The sequence below is a fragment of the Phocoena phocoena genome, chromosome 17 (assembly GCF_963924675.1).
Source record: "Phocoena phocoena chromosome 17, mPhoPho1.1, whole genome shotgun sequence".
Lineage (NCBI taxonomy): Eukaryota > Metazoa > Chordata > Mammalia > Artiodactyla > Phocoenidae > Phocoena > Phocoena phocoena.
Window position 1 is genome coordinate 79,850,174 of NC_089235.1, and position 17,706 is coordinate 79,867,879.

At 52.9% G+C, this 17,706-nt stretch overlaps 1 protein-coding gene across 1 annotated transcript in view; it reads left to right on the forward strand.

Moving 5' to 3' along the window:
* Positions 1-17,706, forward strand: part of ZNF623 (zinc finger protein 623) — a 281,848-nt gene that overhangs the window by 40,321 nt on the left and 223,821 nt on the right.

The following is a 17,706-nucleotide window of genomic DNA, read 5'->3' on the forward strand; positions in this document are numbered from 1 at the left end:
TTCCACACCCGCCACAACTCACCCGCCATGTGACCACAGGGCCTCTGCCCACATCCCGCAGGAAAGAGCTTGGGAGTGCTGTGGGCAGAAGCCAGCCTCAGGTCGCAGCACAAAAGCCACTAAGGGGAACTGATCACGGGCTCTGTGCCCGTGCAAAGAATGAATGGACCAAAAGCTCCTGGAAATGGAGGAACTGAGAATCCAACACGGAATGAGAGGCCAGTGTGAGACCACACACATATCCAGTTCAAAACCAAACACTGCGGCGCTTAGGCCAGGCACAGCTACATGAGCAACAGAACTTACCAAAACAAAAAAACAGTGGGGGAAGAAACTCCCAAATGGGGGCCCCCAGGGGGGCAGGCGTGAGACGGGGCACGTGTTGCATCTGTGGTCTCAGACCCCCTTTGGTGAAGCCGAAGAGCAACGTGCGCTCCCCCCTGCACTCCCATCCCGCCCGAATGCAGCGGTCAGAGGTCTGGGAGGAGCATGGATGCGCCCTTCCGGAGCCTCCGCCCAGGGTCTTCGGCCACCTTACTGGACTCAGCTGACGACCCTCCGCCGGGTCTGGGGGCCTTGGGGGGGCATCGGGGCACACCCTGCGTTTGCCCTCTTAAGCCCCGGGAGCGAGAACCTGCCCCCCACGTGCAAAGGCCCGGCGCACCTGCCCTGCCCCTCATCTTCGGGCCGGCCCCACCCCGCCCCGGCGTACTTGGCGGGCTTGGTGGATGAACGAGGACCGCGCTGGCCTCCTGCAGGCTGCACAGAGGCACTGGGCAGGCACAGGGTGGTTCCGCCCGGTCCCTTGTCCCCGCCTTGCTCCTCCGCCCGCTTCCCTGTGCTCTCAGGCCTGCCTCCTGATACTGCAGACAGGCCCTGGATTCAAGTCCAGTCCCGCCGACCCCTCCGTCCCGAAGCTCTGGCCCATGACCAGCCCGAGGCTCCTCCCAGAAGGCCGCCTGGGAGCTGCGCGAGGGGCCGGCACAGGGCTTTAGCACTTGCCCACCTCCCTCCGCCCCCCAGCTCCCGAGGGCACCTGGTGGGTCCTCTGTGATCACACGCTCGCCCGGCACACCAGGCCAGACATGGAAGAGGGGCGCTTCCACGCTGTCAGAGGGCGTGACAAGTGAAGCTGTGCAAGGATACGATGTGCAAACACCAGGGGCGCCTTCATCCAGGCCCACGCGGCCTCCTGCAAGTCCTGTAACACAATCACTGCAGACCAGCCCCTTACTACCTCTCACCCCTGTGCAGCTGGGCCCCCCCCCCCACACTCGCTGTCCCTGGGTTTGACCTGCACTTCCGCCCCGGGCAGCACGATCCAGCTGCTAGCCCTCCAGGGCCAGTCCTGGTCTGGAGCAGGCCACGATGCCCACCCGTGGGCCCTGAGCCAGCAGTGGACAGGGCTCCACCACTTGTCAGCCTTGGGCAGGTGTCCAACTCCCCTGCATCTGTAAGATGCGGCTTAGGGACTGTGGGAAGTGGACAGGTGCACACCTGTCAGTGCCCACCCAGAGAGTACACAGCGGCCCAGGCACGTTTGCCGCGCCTCCCGCCACCAGAGGAATGCAGCAGAGACAAGCCCACATCCTCACTAACCCCCACTACTGCCACTAACTCCGCAGTCCCCGCTGACATCTGGGGGCTGAAGCACTGGCACACAGCTGCATGGCTGCAAGGGCTGGATCTCAGCACCCAGGCGGGCCACGGTGCTGGTCATCACCGTTTTGGAATAAGCCGCGCATCCGCTGGCTGGACATATGCACTAGGACTGCAGCAGCCGGTACTCCTTGAGGCCCACCTTCTGCCGAGTGCGCTTAGAGGCCTTGCACGTATTCTCTCTTATAATCCTTCTAAAATCAGGAAGTACATTCTAGCCCAGGCCCACTGTTCCTTCCACAGAATGCTGAGGCCACTGTGTTTTAAATTCAGACTGCAATTTTGTAAACGGGAATGTGGCGGGACAAAAACCGTAAAATCTCTAAAGAGATGCAGAAAAAGCATCTGACAAAAAAACCCAACACCCTTTCACGATAAAAGCAAAAAGCCGCACTCAACAAACCAGGGCGGAGGGGGCCTCCCCAACCTGTGGCAGAGCAGCTACAGACCCCACAGCTACATCACACTCAAAGGGGCCACGGCCCCAAGATCAGAACTGGACACTGCTATTCAACACGGCCCTGGAGGTTCTAGGCAGAGCACACGGGCAAGAAAGCGACGTAAAAGGCGTCCAAATTTGAGAGGAAGAAGTAAACTGTCTTTATTTGCAGATGGCGGGATCTTGTGTATAGAAAACCCACCAGATTCTACAACAACAACAAAAAATTATTAGGGCTAATAAATTAATTCAGCGAAGTCACAGGGTACAAGATCAATATACAAAAATTGGTTTGCTTTCTTTACACGTGCAGTGAATTACCTGAGAAAATTACAAAACAACTCCATTTACAGCAGCACCAAAAAATGAAAATAACTAGGAGTGAACCTAACCAAAGAAGTAAAATATCTGTACACTTTCACTTTTTTTTTTTTTTTTTTTTGTGGTACGCGGGCCTCTCACTGCTGCGGTCTCTCCCGTTGCGGAGCACAGGCTCCGGACACGCAGGCCCGGCGGCCATGGCTCACGGGCCCAGCCGCTCCGCGGCATGTGGGATCTTCCCAGACCGGGGCACGAACCCGCGTCCCCTGCATCGGCAGGCGGACTCTCAACCACTGCGCCACCAGGGAAGCCCTGTACACTTTAAACTACAAAACATGCCGAAAGAAATTAAAGAAGATCTAAGTAAATGGAAAGTCATCCCATATTCATGGATTGGAAGACTCATTTTGCTAAGATAGCAATATTCCCCAAAGTGATCCACAGAAAAACCCAATCCCCATCAAAAGGTTGGCTTCTTTGCAGAAATTGACAACCAATCCTAAAATTCACATGGAAATACAAGCTATCCAGAATAACCAAAACAATCTTGAAAGAGAAAAACAAGGTTAGAGGACTCACACTCTGATTTAACAGGGACTTCCCTGGTGGCGCAGCGGTTAAGAATCCGCCTGCCAATGCAAGGGACACGGGTTTGATCCCTGGTCTGGGAAGATCCCACATGCTGCAGAGCACTAAGCCTATGTGCCACAACTACTGAGCCCACATGCCACAACTACTGAGCCCACATGCCGCAACTACTGAAGCCCACGAGCCCAGAGCCCGTGCTCTGCAACAACAGAAGCCACTGCAATGAGAAGCCAGCACACCACAACGAAGAGTAGACCCCATTCGCTATACCTAGAGAAAGCCCACACACAGCAACAAGGACTGAACGCAGCCAAAAATAAAATAATTTTTTTTAAAAGTACAAGCAAGGAAAAATAAAACAGCTAAAGTGGACTCATCAAAATTTCAAACCTTTTGTGCTTTAAAGGACACCATCGAGAAAATGAGAAGGCAACCCACAGGAAGGGAAAAAATGTTTGCAAATCATGTATCTGATGAATCTAGTGTTTAGAATATATAAAGAACACTTACATCTCAACAATAAAAAGGCAAATAACCCAACTAAAAAAAAAAAAATAGACAAAGAAACTGATCAGACGTTTCTCCAAAGATATACAAACGGTCAATAAGCACAAAAGATGCTCAACATCCTTACCCATCCGGGAAATCCAAATCGAACCCACAATGAGACCACTTCACACCCACCCACTTCATAAGCCTTCACGTGTCTCCTCATACTAGCAACTCCACAAAGAGTACCCCATTTCACATACAAGAAAAAAGAGGCTCAGAAAATCTAATTTCCCCAGAATCATATCGTTGCTGAAAGCAGGATCTGATACCAATAAAGACCATTCTGATCCCAAAGCTGGCAGCCCCACCTGTGGTCTCCACTGCACCCCTTCACAAGGTGTGAAACAGCACTGACCAGCAGAAATGTGACACAAGCCACAAGTGAATTTTAAACCGATTTGATTTTTTGCAATATACTTAATTTCAACCAAAATATTTAAAATATTGTCAGTACAATGTGTGATCAATATAAAAAATGAGTTCACATTCTTCTTCCTGCTACTTGAAGTCAGCATGAACTTTACACCCACAGCGTGTCCCCACCGGGACCAGCCACATCTCAGGAGCTCACAGCCACACGCGGCTGGTGGCTGCAGGCTAGACGGCCCAGGAGGAAGGTTAAGACGGCGTGTCCAACGTGTGCTCCTCTGCTTAGTGCCCCTGTGACCACGGCCAAGTTGCTTAACCTCTCTGTACCTCAGTTTCCTAACCTGGTAAGTGGAGATAACAGCACCTACCTCGCCAAGGACTGGCCAAAAGCAAAGGAGACACAGAGCCAAGTGCATCGCGGACGCTGGTTCTCACTAGCACCCGGTAACACCTACATTTCAAAGCTGCCCCCGCCCTACAGTATTTTGGCGTTACCCACCACGCCTCCCCGACAGGCCCACAGCCGCAGCAAAAGCCAGCACTTACAGCCACCTTCTCTTTAGGCCCACACGTGGGCGTGAAAGAGACCGCGGGTGGGGGTGGGGCGGAGGCGGGCCGAGCCCGGGGCGGGGCTACAGGGGTGGTGACCGGGTGAGGGGCGGGGCACGGTCTGCAGGGGGCGGTGATGGGCAGTGGGGGCGGGGGCGGGGCCAGCGTACCATCTCCACCTGCCTTCTCCCTCCTCCTCCGGCGCTTTGGTGGCCTCGTGGTCCCTTTTCCTGTCTCTCCCTCGGGACGTTGCACCGACCGGCTCCTCCTCTTGGCCTCTGCCCTGCTCCAGGCCACACCGACTTATCTCCTCTCTCCGTCGCTTCTCCCACCGTACGTCCTTCCCGGGGCGGCCCAGTCCACACCTGATGGCCCTCTCCGCCCGCCCATCCCTCCCCAGCTCCCCATCCCCTTGTCTCTGTTCCTTTGCTTCCGGAGCCCCTGCTCCGCCCACGTTGTCCTTCTTCCTTTTTTTGACTTTTCTGGAAACCACAGTCTCTGATGCGGACTCGTTACCAGCACCACATTTTTCATTTTCTTCTTTCTCAGTTTCTCCAGCCCACAAGTCTTTCCCCTCCTCGACATTCCCTCGTAGCTGCTTCCTCCCCACCAACTCTCCCACCTTGTCGGTGTAGGCAAGCTGCTCCGTCGTGGACGTTCCCCCCGCCTCCGCCTGCACGTCTTCCCTGCGGCTCTCGGCTCCCGCGTCCCCATCGCCTCCATGCACCGCCTCCCCGCTGGGCCCGCGCCTCCCTCTCCGCAGGCGCCCTCCTGCTGTGGCCACAAGCACCCCTCCAGTCCCCGCTGCCCTCCTCCAGCTTCGAAGCCTTGGTCTGTCTCCCAGCACCTTTCTCCTTAAGCCCTTCCCGCCTTTGCTCTTCGGATATGTTCTCCTTTTTTTTTTTTCTGTTTGCTTTTCACTTTCATCCCATCCTTTCCCTGGCTTGCGTCCACTTGCTCCTTGTCTCCCTCCCCCAGGGTGCTGGGCCACACAGCCTTCCCACCATCCTGGCCGCTGGGCACAGCCTGCAGTGCCCCATCCTCAGAGGACACCTGGAGATCACCAAGGGCCATCTTCCTCTCGTCCCCAGGGCCTTGTAGCCTCGGAACCTTGTGCAGGAGAGAGAGCACACTGTGAGTGGGCCACACCCCACAGGCAGCACCCACCCAGGTCGCAGACCCCAGTGACTGCTTTACTCACCACATCCTGCCCTGCCCTTCCCCACAGAGGCTTCCATCAGAGGAGCAACAAATCCAGACTATGCGCCTCTACTGCCTCCAAAGGAGCTTCAGAAAATAGCTTCTGTGCCTCAGCCCTCCTGGCCCTTGTCACAAGTGGAACCCAGGGCAGTGCACTGCCCCCGGGCACAAACCCCACTGGGAAAGGGCACAGGAGGAGCAGCTATTCCATTGCCACTTCCCCCACCCAGGCTCCACAGACTCATTTCACAATACATTCCTATTAGGAAGGCAGACAGGGGATCTGCCTGGTGGTCCAGTGGTAAAGAATCTGCTGTCCAATGCACAGGACACGGGTTCAATCCCTGGTCGGGGAACTCAGATCCCACATGCCACGGGGCAACTAATGCCACGTGCCACAACTACTGACCTCATGTGCTACAACTAGAGCCCGTGTGCCATAAACTACAGCGCCCACATGCTCTGGATCCCACATGCCACAACCAGAGAGAAGCCCGTGCACTGCAGCAAAAGATCCCGCGTGCCACGACTAAGACCTGACACAGCCATAAAAGATAAATAAATAAGATAAATATTTTTTTAAAAAAAGGAAGAAAGTAAGGTCATTCGTTGTCTTTTTTTTGCCCACGCCGCACGGTACCAGGGATGGAACTCATGCCCCCTGCAGTGGAAGCATGGAGTTTTAACCGCTGGACTGCCAGGGAAACCCCCATCCATTGTCTTCTTACACTTGCAAGAATAAACACGCAAGCACGAGCGCCTAGAAAGCTGCTCACGAGAATCACACCTGAAGACATTACCTGGCCTTTTTTCTTGCAAAGCTTTTCACTGTTATGCGTCTTCACAGGCTTGGCGGTCTGTGCAGATCTGGAATACAAAACCATACGTAGATACATAAATCTGCTGCTCACTGAGAAAGCCTACCATTTTGAAAACAGATAAATAACCTACATTACAGACTACAGAGTCTCCAGTCTCTTCAGTGGACTCTCGATTTTTCACAACGTATATTCACAGGACATCTGTGGGCAGGGGGGGAATGAGCGCAACTCCAGTCTGACACTGAGGAGCTGCTGGCAGCTGCAAAAGCACCCCTGGCACACGTCCTGCCGACAGGAGACCCGCGGGGGCTGCAGAAAGAGCGGATGGCACAGCCAGCCCTGTCACCCACCAGGTCCACCTCTGCCCACCCCCGGCCCCTGTCAATACTGTGACTGCCATGGGACTTCCCTGGTGGTCCATGCCTAAGACTCCACGCTTCCCTGCTTGGGGACCTAGGATCCCGCGTGCTACGCAGCCAAAAAAATTAAAAATTAAAGGAAAAAAAAAAACTACGACTGCCAGGAAAGAATCAATTTAGAAAAACGGTCCTTCAAGAGTAGCCTTGAAGAAGCAGTAATTGCGAGAAGCACATTCAGAAACAAAACCCAAACTAAACAGAGAGATCAAACACAACAGGCCCGAGCAGGAGCGTGGGGCAGGCCCTGCAGCTGCCACCCAAACACCGCCACGGGGACAGGCCCTGGGGGGACAGGCACTGGCTTACGGAGGGCAAGGGAGGCCCGCGACTGACCAACTTCACACCCACTAGGATGGCTCCAGTGAAAAGATGGACAATAACAAGTGCTGGCAGGCGTGTGGAGAACTCAAGCTCCTCGTACGCTGCTGGTGGGAACGTAAAATTGTGGAGCCACCCCGGGAAACAGTGTGGCAGTGCCGGGGCGAGGCAAACAACTACCACGAGACACAGCAACTCCACTCCTAGGTGTTCATACAACTACTGTGAGGAAATGTTCACAGCAGCAATACTGACAAGAGCCCAAAGGTGGAAACAACCCAAAATGTCCATCAACAGATGAACAGGTAAGCAAAAGGCGCTATACTCAAACGGTAAAATATTTTCAGCCATAAAAATGAAGTGCTGTGGCTTCCCTGGTGGCGCACTGGTTAAGAATCCGCCTGTCGATGCAGGGGGACACAGGTTCGAGCCCTGGTCCAGGAAGATCCCACGTGCAGTGGAGCAACAAAGCCCGTGCGCCACAACTACCGAGCCTGCGCTCTAGAGCCTGCGAGCCACAGATACTGAGCCCGCATGCCGCAACTACTGAAGCCTGCGCACCTAGAGCCCGTGCTCTGCAACAAGAGAAGCCACCGCAATGAGAAGTCCACGCACTGCTACAAAGAGCAGCCCCCGCTCGCCACAACCAGAGAAAGCCTGCACGCAGCAACGGAGACCCAACACAGCCAAAAATAAATAATTCTTTACATAAATAAAAATGAAGTGCTGATAGGTGCTGCAATGTGGATGAATCTTGAAAATATGTTAAGTGAAAGAAGCCGGACACAAAAGGACAAATATTGTATGACCCACTTGTACAACACACCCAGGACAGGCCAATTCGTAGAAATAAAAGGCTGATGAGAGGTCGTCAGGGGCTGGGGGAAGAGGGAAATGAGGGGTATGGGGTTTCCCTTTGAGGTGATGAGAAAATTCTGGAATTAGATCGTGCTGATAGCTGCCCGAGATTGTGAACGTCCTTGGTACCAAGGAACTGTACACCCTGAAACGGTTAAAATGACGAATTTTACATTATGTGAATGTTATCACAACAAAAACAAACACAAAAGGAAGGTTTCCCAAAATTTCTGACATTTTCCATGAGAGAAAAAGAAGAGTTGGCACAGAACACCAGGCACAGGAGAAATCCTGCCTCTGTTCACAGCACGGGGGCCGCACGATGAGGCCCACAAGCTAGACCTAGGTCGCACACGCTTCTGTCTGTCTGGCCAAGCAGTTCTGTAAAATTTCAGCAACATTTAACATCTGAGACACTTCACCATAACGATCCCCACGTCGATGGTGTGTGAGCTGCATACCCAGGGGCCTGCTCAGAAGTTCATCCACCACTCACAGCGGGGGTCCAGCAGGGAGGGAGGGAGCAAACGGCAGCCAGAAAAGGGAGGGGCCCACCCTCCCCCCACCCCACTCCCCCCCACCCGATTACGGGAAAATAAAAAACATGATTTGACATGACTCAGAGAAAACATCAAATTAAACTAATCCTGTACTCCGAGGCCAGGTGCTTCATTCAAAACTGGAAATACTATTTAGAACAACAGAGCTTCAACTGCCTGATTCTGAAGCCTGGACTCCTTTCACCATGAACTGATACGCAAATCCTGTCATCAAGCCACACGTGTTTCCAACACCAAAGTTTCCAAAAGCAAAACCTACCACGGTTTTTTTCCATCAGGTTTTTCCTTTGTTCTACCGGACAAAGAGAGCTATTTATACGATCCTCTGAGACAAGAAAGTGGTAGAAAACAGGAGAGGTAAAGAAAGGTCAGAGACAACCATATGCCTAATGCCTTTTAAACAATTTTTGGTTCTATTCTTTGAAAAAGATGTGGTTACATTGATTGTCACCTAGTTTACAATCACTTCTGACAAGATCTTTTATTTATTGATAAAATAAAAACCACAAAAGAGAGGACCGACAGCAGATAAAGGGGGCCGGTCCTCGGCCTTCACAGAAGGCCTTCACAGAATGCGCAAAAGACTGATTTCCTGCGCGGCAGCCAGCAGCTCCCATTACCAGTCGTTCTGTGGTTCTACCAGATTCTTCACTTCTGCTCAAGTGAGAGCAAAGACTGGATAAAAACAGGGAGCGCAGGTCCCAATTCCAATGCCAAGGCCAGACTCAGGACTGAAGGTGATGTCGCTGCCCCTCCCACTGCTGCATCCTCACCACCCTACCTCACCTCCTGCACAAAGGAAAGGGACACAGAACAAACCCTACCTGATATCTTCTGAAATGGAGAATGTACTTTCTTCCTTCAGACACTGCTACGAGTCACAAGAAGACAGAGAGTTTTACTGAGAACATTTGCATGTTGCAGTAATGGTTAGAACTTCTGTTAAAACACTAAAGAGACCACCACCAATGTGTCCTGAAGTGGCCCCTGGGAAGAGCAAACGTGACCCTCAGGAAGTGAGCAAGTTAGGTCCAGGACACCACGACGCCCCCAGCCGGCAGCTTCCGGGTCCTTAGAACTCAGCAAGAGGGTGGCAGCCACTCAAAGGATTCTGAGTAATGCGTAACCAAACCCACCCCTCCCAGAACTGATTCCAAGGCCCAGGCACAACACAGAAAGCAGCGCACCTTCCGAAATTAGAAATAAATGTACTTTACACACAAAGTGTACATTTTTAAAACTATCAAAATGCCATAGAGACTAAGAAAGGCTTACAGATTTAAAAAAATGAAGAATTTAACTTACTGAAGTCTGTTAAGTTTAAAAACAGAACATTAACAGTAAATGAAAGATTCAAACCTGGTCTTTCCCACATCTTCCCTGATGTTTTTGGTTTGGCTCCTTCACTTTCTGTTTCTTCGGGTTTTCTAGGTTCATCTGGTCAGTATTCTCCCTCTTCCTTTAATGAAAAACAAATTTTAATGCAAATCCCAAGGGAGGAAATGTAAAGCCAACATTGAAACGATGTCTCTGGCTTGAAGAAATACAAACTGCACAGAAAAGCGATAGGATCACCCCGCCCTCTCCCTCCCCAGCCTGACACCAGACTCCTTGCTCGACACCACCTGGGCCATGTCTGTGTGCACACACTCTTCCCATCCCATTTTCCACTAGTGTAGGGATGGGGTCAATTAGACTAGGGCATTTCAAGAGGTGAGCCAGCTCGTTAATAAAAATCACAATCCACTAGGCAAAAGCCACTTCTTCCCAAAAACATTCAGTTACCTTGTGAGGGCAACCTCATCCTCCACCGAGAATGGCTTCAAATCGGACATTTGACCATCTCCCATAGCCTCTTCTTTACCTGTAATCGCGTGTCTCCAACTGTGAGAAAACAAAGCTGAGATGCATCAAAGAGGACCCCAGGTAAGAAGCAGGCCAGGCGGAAAGGAGGTGAGCCTGGGCCCATGTGCAGGGACATTCTGTGGCCTGTCATGCCTGTGGCTGGTGGTCCCACTGGCTGAGTCTACATCTAAAACAGACCAACAGCTAACTCACATCAACCCACGACTAAGAGAAGAGCAAAGGCCCACCGTTCACAAGGTCTCTATAAAACAGGCGCACCAGGAGATGCGTGTCATTCTTGACCTCATTACTACAGAAACAGCCTCCAAGAACAGTTTCAGTTAACAGGTCCTGAGCATTTTGCCGCGTTTTATGTATCATCATCTTCATATTTTGAAACGTCACAATTAACTATCTCTTGAACGCAGGCAACAACTGCACTGAAAACAGCCTGTTTGCCAATTCCAGCTGAGTACTTATGGCTTTAGGTGCATCAGACCAAAAGGAAAAGGAAAAGAAAGCTGTAAACTCGTGGTGTTAACAAGATGAACGCCAGCAGGTGGTAAAGACAAAGAAGGCAGATCAGAACTCAGGCAATGGGGCTGGCGGCTCCACGATGAGGGCAACCCAGGCCTTAAGGCGGATATTCGGGTTCCAAGGCGGCCTCCGGCGGGGACTGGAGCCCGGGCACCGAGGGATTTGCGCGCGTCAGCGCCGGTCCACGCCCATTTCCTAGGGAGCTGGTCAGGCACAGGAGGCCCCGCGGGCCACGCTGGGTCGTGCGGAGAAGGGGAGACTGGGGAAAACGTCCCCCTCCGGGCCCCACCCGCCGCCCGCTCCGGAAGCCCCACCTGCGGCTCCTCGAAGCCTCGGGCTCCGCAGCGAGCGCACCGTCTACCGCCTCGCCATCTCCTGCCATCATATCCGCGCGTGCGCGGCGCCGCCACCACCGCGTGCCGCGCCTCGGCGCCGCGGGGGCCGCCGGGAAGGCAGGAGGCGCAAGCGTGGGGCGGGGCTCCCGCGCGGCAGGGCGGCTGGGGGTCTGGGGCGCGAACTCCCAGTCGCAGGCGGCGCGGGAGGTGGGGGACGCGGAGCTGGGCCCTGGCAGGGTGGGTAGGAGCGACGAGGGGGCAGCCCAGGGTCAAGGGCCCCGCGGGAGATCTTGGCCCAGGTGTGTGAGCGTGCATGTATGTGTGTGAGCGTGGACGTGCACCTGCGTGCGCGGGCTGGGATTGGGGAAGGACCGGTGGGGCGTGGATGTGATGGTGCAGGCGGAGGGGGGGGCGGGGACTGTCAGGTTAGGAAAGACAACGTGCTCCCGTTGCATTTAGAGGGATGAATGAGCCTCAGTGGGCAGGACAGTTCTTGGGGCAGAGAGGCCTGCGGGAGACGCAGTGCCTGGTTTCCTGGGAGACGGCAATGAGGTCGGCCAGCGGAGGATGGTGGAGGTGGGGACAAGAGGAGTTGAGGATGACACCCAGGGTTCCAGTTTGCATGGTTGCGTGGGTGGGGCTGTCCTCTGACCCTAAAACCCCATCACAGGAAAACCGCCTAAAAACATACCTCTGGTGAAAACAGAGGAGGCTATTACAAACATGCTCCTTACTTTACAATTTGGTTGTTGTTTTATAAGTTCTGGTGCTTTTGTTTGACGTTATTAAAGATGCCATTTTCCTGCCTTCTTAACAAATGGACGTTAGGTAAATGGCTGTTTTCCTGCTTTGGTGAATAATGGCCAGACGGAAGCCTTCTGTCGTGTCGACGGCCTCTCACTGCCAGCCCAGTGTGTGCTGCGGAAGCTTTGCATAAAGATGGCATCTAATCTACAATTGCGCCTGGATTTGCTAGAGCCCCACGGAGGCTGAACTCATTTTATTCAGAACGCCACGGAACGATAACCAAAAAAGGATACCATGAAGGCAACATCTATCATATGCTTCTTTAAAAACCCCATTGTCAGCATCAGTGACAATGGCATTACCGCTCAGTCACTGAGATTAAAAATTAGTCATACGTGGAAAATAGAAACAGGTTTTCAGGGAAAAGGAAGCTTTGGTTCCACTGAATTATGCCTCTTTTTTGCTTGGTAAATAAAGGATGCATATTTTCCAATGATATATATTTTCGAGGTTAGCTATGTCTAGGTGGTCCCAGATTTGGGGTAAGAGCCTTGTTGTCAGTTGACTGGGCAGGTGTCAAAAACACTTTATAGGGCTTCCCTGGTGGCGCAGTGGTTGGGAGTCCGCCTGCCGGTGCGGGGGCCGCGAGTTCGTGCCCCGGTCCGGGGGGATCCCGCGTGCCGCGGAGCGGCTGGGCCCGTGGGCCGTGGCCGCTGGGCCTGTGCGTCCGGAGCCTGTGCTCCGCGGCGGGAGGGGCGCGCGGCGGTGGGAGGCCCGCGTACCACGAAGAAAAAAAAAAAAAAACACTTTATAACTTATATCGAAAACCGTCTGACAACAAGGTATTCGGTTGTGACATCAGAGTTACCGCCATCCAGAATCTGAATCTTTCTGGATTGGGTCACGAATGAGTCCTTGGAATGACGGGTGTTTTCCTTCTCTTAGGTGTCACAGCCCATCAGTGAGGCTGAGTATGCAAAGCATCACTCGGCTGCCTGCGCCCTCTCACCCCCTTAAACCCTGGTGAAACCGAGCCCTCTGCCTTCTGGGCAGCCACATGCCACCTGGGGCCCCCGCCCCACCAGGAAGCCCCACCCCCCTGTCCTTAGCCATCCTCCTCCTTGCCTCCTGTGACCTCCAGCACCCCTCCTCGGCCCACTCTCAGCGGGGGCCTTGCTTCCTATGTCATCGACACATAGAAACAGCCCACAGGGAGTGTCCGCATCCTCCCAGCCCCACGTGTGCCCTGCCTGTGTCTGCCATCCCTCTGCCTCCTCCTGTCACTGTGGTTGGACTGTTCGAACCTCTGTTGAAGGCTCTCAGCCCTCCCCTGACCCCACAAGCACGTGTCCCACCAGTTCCCTGCCCCCCGCCCCCTGCCAAGCAGAACTCCCCAGACGTGTGTCCACTTCCCATCCTCTGGCTCACTTTTGATCCCCGTTAAGGCAGCCTTCTGTCCCCACACCCCACTGAGACGGCCCCCAGCAAGGTCTCCAACACCCACCACCACCTTCCCTGGCCTTATCCCGCTGACCATCAGCAATGTGGGATGATGCCTCATTCACGGGTGCTCCTCGGACCGTGTCCGTCCCCAGGTTTCTGGGGGGCATCTGGCCCAGCTGCTCCTCCTCTTCCTGGCACTGCCATGAACTGCCAAGCTGTCTGCCCATGACTGCCCCACCACACGTGGCCCTGCCTGCAGCCCGCTCCCCACCTGGCCTCACCTGGCCTCCACTCCTCCAGAGCCCAGGGTGGTCCTTCGGCAGCAGGATTTTCTGCAGAAGGTCGTGGGGAGGCCTCAGTGGGGGAGAACATGCAGGTGCCTTCAGCTGTCTGCCAGGGATCAGACGAGTAAACACTACGCTCTGGGGAGCCCTGGGCATCCTCACCTCGCACTGTTCAAAGGATAAAGCTAGTTCCCCAAAGTGGCCAGGAAAATGTCCATGGAGCCAGGCCACGATGCCAAACTTACAAGGACAATAATCTGTACCCACCCCCTTTCCTTGGACCTCATTCCCGAAAAGTGCCATTTCCCCAGAAGCCACCGTCCTTGCTTGGAGACAGACCTCTCCCTCCCTCCCCACGTGCACCTCTGCGTCCAGGAGGGGCGAGAGCACAGACGTGGCTTGGGAAGGGTCCAGAGTGTGGTGGGTATTCAGGGCCCACAGAGCCCCTCCCACCAGGGCCCTGGGCTGGGCGCCCTGAAGAAGACTCTTCTAAGGCACTCTCTCTGCTCCCAGGTGGCTTTTCCAGGTGCCCTCTGCAGCCAATGCTCTCAGTGGCTCTTTTTTTTTTTTTTTTTCCCCCAATGACTCTCAACTTGCCTTCAAATAAGAATAAATATGTGTGTCTGTTCCCTGGGCCTTTGACAGCCCTGAGCTGGCCCCATGACTTGGGTGGGATTGATGGCCCCGTCTCACTGAGAAGCCAGGTGCATCTTTTACTAAAGGTGGTTTCCAAATGATGAATGGCTTTCTCAAGAACACAAAATTGTTGATTGTATTTACAAACAATTCCTTTTTCACGTTCCGTTGATTCTTCTCCGGCGTCGGTCCCTCAGTGACACCCGCACGGCTGATGCATTGGTGGCTATTATCTCCATTGATTAAGGCTTCCTGTGGTCCCGCGGTGCCTGGTACGCCATTTGTCACAGACAAGCGGCTTGCACACAGCAGTATATCATGCTCCCTTCGGGCTTTACGGTTATTTATTCTTGCATTTATGTTGCGTACCCTGTAAGTACAGGCGCACACCAAAACTCCAAAATCTTAGCATGCCACAGCAGTGAGCAAATACAGGAGTAAAGGAATTCTTTGCCAATCCTGTGCCTCCAGAGCCTGACTCCTCTGCCCCTCATTCTGAAAAAATGCAAATGTAAATAAACAGTGTCAGCACTGTCCCTAATTGAGACTTGGGACCAGAGAGAAGGTCGACGGAAGTGCCACCAATTTTCACCAAGTCATTCAACATTTAGCATGGAACCAAAAGACCCCAGACCCAAATTCTTCAGCACCTCCTGGGGATGAGGCAGCCGTCAAAATGGCCCAATCCAGGCCAGGTGGGAATTTTCTAGAATCAGCTGCTTTCTCTAGGTTTCTCTGTCCCACCTCTTCCTCCTGACGGCATTTTTGGCTCACTCGGGCATTCCCCGTGGTCAGTCCCTACCAGGAAACGGGCTGTGTGCAGAGAAGGTGCTGGACGCTGCAAGGGTCCTGGCTTCTCTCCGGCCACTGGGTGTTGGGCAAGCTGGTGACACTCCAGATGGCCAGGCCCTCCTCTGGAACTTGCAGAGGCTCAGAACAGAGCCCAGCTTTCCTCCCAACTCGAAAATCTGGGTGTTCACGTTCGCATCGATAGCCTATCTGGCTCATAGTTGCAAAGTGTCGATCAGTATAAAAGTGTAAGTCAGAGCCCATCGGCACTTACCGTGTACTGCTGTGGAGAGAAATTTATCTTCTCACACTGCGGGAGGCTAAGTCCAGGATCAAGGTGCCAGCGTATTCAGCTCCTTGTAAAGACTCTCTTCCTGGTTTGCAGATGGACACCTTCTCACTGTGTCCTCACATGGCTAAGAAAGCAAACTCTGGTGTCTCTCTTTCTTTTTTTTTGGATATGCCACTCAGCTTGTGGGATCTTAGTTCCCTGACGAGGGGTCGAACCCAGGCCCCCGGCAGTGAAAGCAGGGAGTCCTAACCACTGGACTGCCAGGGAATTCCCTGGTGTCTTTTTCTCTTACAAGGACACTAATCCCATCATGGGGTCCCCACCCTCATGACCTCATCTAACCCTCATCACCGCCCAAAAGCCCCACCTCCAAATCCTATCACATTGGAGGTTAGGGATTCAACATAGGAATTTGGAAGGTGGAGAAAATTCAGTCCATAACGTAGCTTAACACTAGCTACCTTACCAAATTATCTAATTAGTTCTAATAGGGTTTCTTTTTGGTTGAATTTCTTGGGATTTTAAATTATGCAATCATGTCATTTGAATTTAATTTTGTCTTCTTTCCCCTAGTATTTAGTTTCCCTGCATTATTTCCTTAACTAAAAGTTACAAACTACTCCTCCTGTGGGGCTCTCCCAGGGGCCCTCTGAAGACCCCCCCTGCCCAACTGGCCACAACTACATCCTGAGCCCATGCGTGTAGGCCTATGGATGGCTAAAGGAATGGGACTAAGATGACCACTGTGGGTCACTGCGTCCTGCTGATGTTTGGGGCTGGACAGTGACTGTGCAGGTGTGCCCTGGAGTCACGGGCATTTATTTATTTATTTATTTATTTAATGTCTCTTTTCTTGCTTTGCATTTTTGAAGATGATCTGGGTTTTTAAAATTTTATTTATTTTTATTTTTGGCTGTGCACAGGCTTTCTCTAGCTGCGGCGAGCGGGGACTACTCTTCATTGCGGTGAGCGGGCTTCTCATTGCAGTGGCTTCTTTTGTTGCGGAGCACGGGCTCTAGCTGCATGGGCTTCAGTAGTTGTGGCATGTGGGCTCAGTAGTTGTGGCTCGCGGGCTCTGGAGCGCAGGCTCAGTAGTTGTAGCGCACGGGCTTAGTTGCTCCGCGGCACGTGGGATCTTCCCGGACCAGGGCTTGAACCTGTGTCCTTCGCATTGGTGGGCGGATTCCTTAACCACTGCGCCACCAGGGAAGCCTTCTAGTTATTTTTTAGGTAATGTGAAGTTTGTGTTCTTTCTTCTATTTCAAACCTTATTTAGAAATATCTTTTCACTTCTAATGGTTACCTTTTATTTTGGATGTTTTTTGTTGTCCATTTCTAGACATCCACTCTCCCAAAACTAAGCTTTGGGATTGCTTTGTTACAGAAGGTGCAGAGTTTCACCAACCTTAGCTCTACAAGACCCGATTAGCCAAACAGGAGCCTCCTCCAGTGCCCTACCGCCCTCCCCAGGGGCGACCTCTTGTGACTCTTTGAGCTGCCGATTTGGTATTGAATTCCACAGTTCCCAACAACATACTTCTGCATCCGGAATTCTGTTTTCTAACTGAGGCCTTACCTACTGACTTTGCCTCAGGAGGACGAAGCTTCAGCTTCTCTCACCCACTTCTTCACTCTTCCCCTCTCCCCTCTTCCTAACAGAAACTCGTTGTAATGGTCCTGAGGTCAAGATGCCAGGACATCCTGAAATACACAGCTGAGTCAGGTTATATTCCGTGGTTACTTTTTATTTTCCCGGGAGTTAACAATCACCTTATTTTGGAGTTGTTATTGTTGCAGATGGCCAGGGTGGGCCAAGGAGCTTAGTTTACAGGATTTAGCACTGGGGAACTGCCGGATCAGGCGCACACGTTTGGAGAGAAGGAGCCTAGGGCTCTGCACGGAGGGGAGACGGTGAGGACGGACAAGCTGGAACTTTATCGGAACTTGATAAACTAGGGCTACTTATTACTCTGGTGTTCCTGCCCCTACAAACGGCGTGTTCTTAGGTGAGGTGAGCCCCACGTGAAATTTGAGCGCATTGCAGAGTCACCATAACTAGAGAAATTACGAAAGGACCTGGACGGAGGCACATCGCTGGGGCAACCCTGCAGGGAGAGCAGGTTACGGAAAGAGTCCAATTCTGGA